The sequence below is a fragment of the Eutrema salsugineum genome, unplaced genomic scaffold, assembly GCF_000478725.1.
Source record: "Eutrema salsugineum unplaced genomic scaffold, Eutsalg1_0 scaffold_8, whole genome shotgun sequence".
Taxonomy (NCBI): domain Eukaryota; kingdom Viridiplantae; phylum Streptophyta; class Magnoliopsida; order Brassicales; family Brassicaceae; genus Eutrema; species Eutrema salsugineum.
In genome coordinates, this window is record NW_006256414.1 from 1,136,139 (window position 1) to 1,144,624 (window position 8,486).

General features: G+C 31.2%; 1 pseudogene; it reads left to right on the plus strand.

Moving 5' to 3' along the window:
- Window positions 1–370: 370 nt before the first annotated feature.
- On the plus strand, window positions 371–2,890 carry LOC112089952 (annotated as a pseudogene).
- The last annotated feature ends 5,596 nt before the right edge of the window (window positions 2,891–8,486 follow it).

The following is an 8,486-nucleotide window of genomic DNA, read 5'->3' on the forward strand; positions in this document are numbered from 1 at the left end:
CAATTGACCGGGCCTATAGTAAGTAATATCTTATGAAATTGTACGTTAATATATATCAGATATAAACTATGTATTTATAAGAAATGGTAAGAAAGAAAATTACGGAAAAAACCATGTATTATAAAAATGGTTAAAAAAAAATCTATGTATTTATAATTCGATTACAAAATTCCACTAATATAAGAAACATGAGATGCACTAATATAATCTTTAAATCGTAGGCACATGTCCATTCATTCTTTGTGAACAATATGTCAAATTATACCTTAATTCAACCATCTCCTACATGAGGTCTTCCACTTCTTCCTTCGCCTACTCTAGCTTCAATTTGTCCTGCACATACCAAAAGGATTGTAAACTAAGTTAGACTATGACCTTTTTCTGCAATAATAGGGATAGCAGGAAATATAGTTCCACAATTAGTGGAAAAGAACTTTCTGCTCGCCTTCTTATTGAAAATACAGCCGATCCACCTCTTCTTTTATCGGTGTTACATCTCATGGTAGGTCTCTTCGATAAGACAGATTCTAAAGGAGGAATTCAAAACTTGGAGCATTTGAAAATGTTTCTTAAGACAAATGGTATACGTTTGGAAGAAGACTGCAAGTGTAAAGATCCATTTTCTGAAGCTAATGCAAAGAACACTACTTGGAAGATGTCAAAACCCATTTTGTGCACCGACAATTTCTTTTTTTTTTTCTTGTTTTACAAAAATATGTTTACAGTAATCTATTCTTTTTTTTTTTTTTTTGTAGTTTACACGTACGTTCAAAGTCTAAGATTTAATAACAAAGTTGATGGAGAGCAGCTCATTCTATTGGTTAATGAAGGACCCGTGGCTGTCTTGATCGACATAGACGTTGACTTTGAAAATTTTAAAGGGGTAAGTGTATTAAAAATATTTATTTTACTTATTTGAGAGAAAATGTTATATACTTGACTTTTACAGAAAGTTTTGTTAACAAATAAAAACAGAATCCAAATGATTATTGTACGAATGTTATTCATATCATTGAAATGAAGTAATGTATTTTGGTGTTGAAAAAACTTCATACTACATGATTAGATATGGAAATTAAATGCATCTAAAAAAAAACTGAACAATTTATGCACACTACATAAATCTAAGATGCAAACATCAGTAGATAAATTTGGTTAGTAGAGTAATAAATATCAAATAAAAAATATAAAAAAAAACAAAAAACTGATTAGATCCGTTAAGTAAAATGAAAAAAGAAAAAACAAACTGCTGATAAATCAAAGATCATGTTAACTAAACTGGTTAAGGAAGATTTTATCCGCTTGCTCAACAAATGTCTCAGTCAAAATAATGAACTCCATTTTTTGATCCAATATCCGTAAGTAGAATTATGTGGTTTTCCACTCCGTCTGTGAGATTCGGTCCAAAGTATATATCATCCTAGTTTCAAACCCAAAAAAACACATGATTATATTAAAAAAAAAAAAATTTACCCTATTTTATGTTCAGAATTTTAAATTTTCTCACTTTATCAGTAGACTTGAAGTTGTGACTTAATCTTATATGAGCTGCGATTAGACCTTTTGTTTTCAGCAGTTCTATTATTTCTTTTTCATCAACTTCATTTCCCTCTATAATGACCAATTCACGATCCCGATGACGTGTTTATCCTGAAATTTTTCAAAAAAAAAAACTTGAATATTCAATGACATATACTAATAATTAAATGATATAGAAATTAACTTGTTAACCGAAGCAAATAATTTTACCTTTACTTTGTCACAAGTTTTTGTGGAGCTCTTATCTTTTCCTATAGTACACTTACACTATTTTTCTAAAACCAATCCCTCTTCTGTCAGTAATTTTTTCACACCTTGTAGTTTTTCAAATCCATTCGAATTTTTTTCATCAATATGTGGAAAAAGGTGCTTTGCAGAAAGTGGTAAAAGTACTCCAATTTTCTTGTGGATAAAAAGATGAGCAGCGATAAGCCTGTTGAATTCAATGGTCCAACAGTTTCCTACATATAAAAATGTGTTATTTAAGCAGTTTTGAAGATGGTTATATCATTTTTAGATAAGTAAGAAATTAATAAATATCATCTTGATTTCCTGGATCAGTAGTCTCCAGCAAAACATCTTTGTTGTTATTGGGTTTTCTCCACCCCAAATTATATTTATACCCAGAAGGGAGATCCTTCAAAAAATAATAAAAAGTTAGAGATTTATGTGTCAAATATGTAGTATACATAGCAAGTAAATCATTGATTATTGCTCCGTAGAAGTATATATATATATATATAGTATATCCGTGAGTGCCTATGTATCAGCAAACAACTACTATGTGTTAGTAATAATTTTTTTGCTTATAACTACTATTTGATTATTGTCATTCGATATGCAAATAACTTACCACATCCATCATTATATATTTTCCATGCTTTCGTCTAGGTCCCATGTCTTAAACTTCTAATGGCTGTAAGAAAGTTAGGATTAGAAAGAAATTAAACAAGGTGAAATCTGGGCAAAAATAAGAAAATGGAAGCAAATTCTCAAAAATATGGATTGATAATGCAAATGTTAAAGCACCGAAAGACAAACCAGAACGAAGTGTATCATTGATAACAATAAATCATTTGTTTATTGTTAACCAAAGTGGTTAAGGAATGTTAAGACACCGATTTTTATGATATTTGTGTGGTGTATTTGAAACAGAACAGTATCTATCAAGGTAATAATAAAGAATTATAACGAAGATTTTGACTATTATATGCTTTTGTGTATAGTATACAGACCTTTAATGGAATATACTACTGAGAAATCCAAATTAAACTCAGCTGGACTTGATTGAGGAAATGATGGATTTGGAAAGATAATCCGAGAAATTAGCAGTGATGAAAACCATCCTTGATTATATATGTTATGTATCCCAACTAACCATCCTTGATTAAATATGTTATGTATCCCCAACTAGGTAAATATATTCCAATCCACCTTATAGTCTATGTTTTAGATATTATATGTTCAAAAATTTACGGTTTGTTTCTATATATATAATATAGCTCTTCGAAATGTACGTGGATGAAGATTAACTACCACTTCTTGAGTTTTTTTTGGTTAACTTATCTACATTAGTCATCTCCTAATGCTTTGAAACCAAATATCTTAGCAAGACCTTTGAATGATCTTTATGAAACTATGTTCTTAAAGATTACCCACCCGTATATTTATTTGAAAAAACATATCAACTCCAAAAACTAAAGGTTGCATGTTTATCAAGACCAAACCAGTTAACTGTAATACAAAACCCGTTTGGGAAAATGGTTTTATCTGAATCAATCTGACTGTAATACAAATATCTAGCTTTTGCTAATATTTTGTTGACAAAATCACAATGAGAACATTACTATACCAAAACTTACATGAGAGAAGATAGCACTAAAGTTTCAAATAAAAAATTTAATAAACAATGAAGAGGATAATCTGTTCCACCATAACATAATTTGCTATGTGAATAGCCGAAAATAGCTTAAGTATAAACACTAGTCTCCATAATCACGATTATCGAGAGCATAAACCACATTGTTTTTTTCATTCTCTTGGTATCCATTGAGGGACTATACAAGCCAGATATCTATTTTTCTGAAAATTGTTATATGTCGGATTTTGAAAGCTCTAAGCTGAAGCAAGTGCTCCATGAATATATTGAGGTAAAGAGAAAGTGAACAAGTGATGCATCAAGTTAATTTTACCATTTAAATCAACAGGATGCTAGTTGAAAAGGTAGATGAGTCTAATCAATATCGAACCCCTGTTTGGATACCTATTGGTATCTTTCCATTTCTCGTCGTTATTTCTTATTTTTTGTAAGTTGGTTCCAGCCAATGGCGGACTCAGAAAATGTTTTAAGGGGTGTCAAATTATTAGCATGAAATTGTTTTTTTTATCAACATGTCTTAGAAATTGAACCTAGGTTTTAGTGGTTCAAACATCCTTGTTTACCAGCTGTGCTACTGAATTTTAACAATATTTCAATTCAAAATATTTATATAAGCATTTAAGGGGTGTCATTGGACCCCCCCATTCTTCTTAGTAGGCCTGCCTCTGGTTCCAGCCCCCTCAGTTTTTTTGAATGAAAAAGAACATATTCAATGGGGGTTCTAAAAAGGAGTTCTTAGCACCTTTTGTATTTAAAAAAATTAAAATCACCTAAATAATTAAGAACCGGTTTTTAAATAAGTATCTTAAAACTCGGTTCTTAACAAAAACAATTAGCCACGTGTCAATTTCTGATTGGATAGAGAGAAAGATAAAAAATTATTTAAACCTCCCATGATTTATAAAGTCAGTAAATCATTTATATGTTGTTATTTTTTACTTTTTCATAATTTATGAAATAAAATTATCTATTTAACAAATTCCATTATGTATATGTTTAAATTATATATTAATATTAGATTTAATATTAAAAATTAAATATAATAAACTATTTGATTAAAAATAATATGAATATTAGAAAGTTGTGTTTAAAATATTTTTATGTCAAGTATGTTTTATTAAAAAAATAAACTTTAATTACAATAAATAAAATTATGATTTTTTTTTTAAACTCCTAATGGGGTTCCATCATTGGAGCTAAGAAAACAAAAGTTTCTTAACAAGAATTCTTAACATAAATTGTATAAAAAAAAAAAAAACATAAATTGTATAATTAATTAACCAAAAACCCTATTGAACATGCTCTAAAGCCCTAAAAAAAAAGATTCCACTCAGGAAACCATCAAACCAATGATTCCTTTCTTTATCCATAGATGACTAAATACTAGGTTGTTTTTCTCAAGTTATTATGGATAGTCGTCGTGCTTTTAGTGTTATTGACAATGAAATTTTTGTCTTATATAAATAAAATAATATGTTGGTTTTTGTCAGGTTATTATGGATACTCGTCGTGCTTTAATGTTATTGACAATGACTTTTTTGTTAAATATATAAATAAAATAATAAATCGTTTATTGTCAGATATTTACATTAATATTATGTAAGTGATATGTTATTTATTAGAAAAACACCTGATATTCTAATTGTTTGCATTTCTCATGTGTTAAAGAGGGATACGTCGACGGGTAAACGAGAGTTTTTTTCCTCTTTCTCTTCTCTCATCCCTATTTTTGAGAGAGAGAGTTTTTCTCTCATTTTGTTGTAAATTTTCCGGTGATGTCCGGATCTAATAATTCCATTTAACGGATCTTGTCTTCCGGGTATGTCCAGATTAAATTTATTCGTTCTTCGAATCTCCTTTTGCTATCTGCGATATTCTTCTTTTAAGTGAAGACACTTCTTTGCTACTCCTTAGTGGAGCAAGAGATTTCTTCCTAATTGAAGAATTAGTTATGACTGGCTTTATAAGACAAGCAATTGGTTTTTTGTTGTCGGATTTTGGCTCTTTTCTACAGATTTGAGTTTCTCTTGTTATGAGGTGGATAGGTGAAGGTGGTGAAGCATTCTACTCCATAGTTGGCATCATCCTTTCATGACTGAGAGTTGATCTCTCTTAATACCCTCTTAAAGAGCTTTAAAAGGCTGAGGGTAAGTCTTGAGTATGAGATGATCAGAAGAAATTTTATGGAGGCAAGAAGAATTTCAGCCACCAAGGGTTTCATTGTAGAAAGAGCTTTTCTTTGGCACCTGTGGAGACAAATCAAAGTTCTGCAGTAGCTTTGGCGTGATGGAATGGTTCGATTTCATCGAATCTTTGATTTTCCGGCGAAGCTTTGTATCGCCGATGTTATCGGCGGCATCTGCTCACCATCAACCTCGACTCCGTCTTTGCTTGCCGTGTGTAGCACACCTGTTTTTAGAATAGTAATCCTTATCCTTTTGTGTTACTAGACTTTGTTGGGCTTCATTTCAATTTGTATTGTCTCCATGATTTGGGCCACTTGTAATATGCCCTTTGAGCTTCAACATAAATACAAAGACGTCAAAAAAGAAGAAGAGGGATATGTCATTCTGGTCGGTAGTGTGCTTTCTAACGCGTGCATACACGCTTGTTTCTCTCGCTTACACCATATAAGCGTACTTACTCTTATAAACTATAACTGATGTATATTATTATAGGGTGATTTGCACCAATAATAGTTTCTGGATGTATATATTATAAGGTGATTTGCACCAATAATAGTTTCTGGTGAGCAAATTAATTGTCTACCATAAAAAAACAGTCAATTCACTACATAACACAAGTCAACAGCAAAAAGTAGGTGGAAAATACTGAATACCCCTTATTCTCTAATTCTGGAAAAAACTTTTTCTGACATGATTTGGGACCACAAAACTTAGAAAGACGGAGAGACTTTACTTGCTTCTTTGAACAATAGCAGCGAGAACTTTAACCAACATCAATATTTGTTGTCGTTTTATAATGTGTATGTAGGACTAAGTTAATTTTTCTTTTCTCTCTCCATTATTCTGCTCTTTCTCTCTGTTATTCTTCTCATCATTTTCTTCTCTGTTTCTCTCTTCTTTTATACACGGTGCCTTTTTCTCAAATCATTTAAAATCTAAGGTAACTCTATGGCATAATTGACTATTTTTATAAAAAAAAATATATTTACTTAGAGTATGCAGTTATGTAGTAGACGACTATTTTCATAAAAACATTGCATCCACCTCAGACGAACACCCTCTCATTCTAAAATTATGAGACATTATGGACGATACTTTCTATGGTTGCACCAAGTTGATGGTAAATAGATATATACCAAGTAGTCAACTATCACTTCAGTATAGATGTTCTTTTCAATTCTAATTCTTTTATTGGTTGTGTTCATATATTTATAGTAAACAACTACTAATAGGTGACTATGTTTAAAATGTAGGTGGTTGTTGTCGACCACGATGAGTATGAAGTTTACAACAAAAAAAGAAGAGGAGTACATAACAAGTTATCAGCAACTTCTTCTTACAACAACATTGCAAACTAGAAGCTTATGGGAGAGGTGCACAACCAGTTTTTGAAGATCCCTTTATGAAACACCTTTCCACCTAATACCTACTCATGTATGTTCTGGTAATTCAGAACTACTTCTCCCATTAATGCGCTGACCACATGGTCAACCAAAAAAAATAAAGATCTTATCCTGAGGAGAAATGAAGGTAACATAGTCAACTATGTAGTGTTTGTAAAATAGTCAGCCTTTTTTATAATGAGTCATAGTTGACTACTTTGTGGTTGAAATGTGGTTGATCCAATTCGTTTGAATGACACAGAAAAATGTGAGGAATGCGGCAATTAGTTGACTACTTTGCAGCAGGTGTCTTGGAAGGGGCCACAATGGTAATTATATGACCATCGTTAACTATTTTCATAGAAAATCATTTTCTCAGAGTATGTGGTTATATAGTAGACAACTATTTTCATAAAAAAGTTGCATCTCCCTGAGACAAACATCCTTTCACTTCAAAAGTATGAGACATTATGGAAAATATTTTCTATAGTTGCACCAAGTAGAAAATAAATAGACATATACCAACTAGTCATCTATCACTTCAGTATAGATGTCCTTTTCATTCTAAATTTTTTGTTTGTTGTGTTCATATATTTCTAGTAGACGACTACTAGTAGGTGATTATGTTTAAAATGAAGGTTTGTTTGAATGACACAGAGACGTTTACTACTTTGTAATGTATTTCGATTAAATAGCTAGTACTCAAAGTCGATTATTAATAGTTGTCTATTTTCTCCATACAACTCAAAATTGATTCTAATACTTAAGTAAGAATTAATAATTGTCTATTTCGACTAGATAGCTACTACTCAAAGTCGATTATTGGTAGTTGTCTAGTTTCTCTGACTCAAAGACTTCAGGGTAGCGCTTCATTAAGCTGGGCCGTTTAATGAAGGCAGATAGGTTGAGCGCCTTGATGACAGATGGTTCCTTGAATTTTCGGTTTAAAACCTTACATGAACAAGCATCTTCTGCAGATTCTCTAGCAACCCTTTCAAAGACATCAACGAGTGCATCGTGAATCTGGTTCAGAATATTATTTGCGAACGGTGTGGGTTGACATTGTCGAAGAGAACACATATCCTTACAAAGAAAAATATCCTAAAGTTAGCTATTATAAACTGATTATTGTTGTAACGTAGTTAACTATCGATAGTTATATTAGTAGTTGGTTATATGTGTATAGTAGTTATGTAGACTAACTGAATATGGAGTAGCTATTTATTGCATCCATTTGACGAATAGAGTAGACGATTACTAATGATGATATTCAATGTAGTTACTACTTACTAGATATGCGTATAAAAATAGTTAACTACTCTAGATCTACAAAATGGAGAGAACCAGATATCGATAACAATGAAGAAGAAGACAGAACTAGGTGAATACAGTGAACAGAAATCAGAAGTACTATAAGTAAAGCTGATTATATATATAGAACCAAGAATCAAGAAGTGGGCCAAGAAAATAACCTTCTATAACTCACCGATGAAGAATACG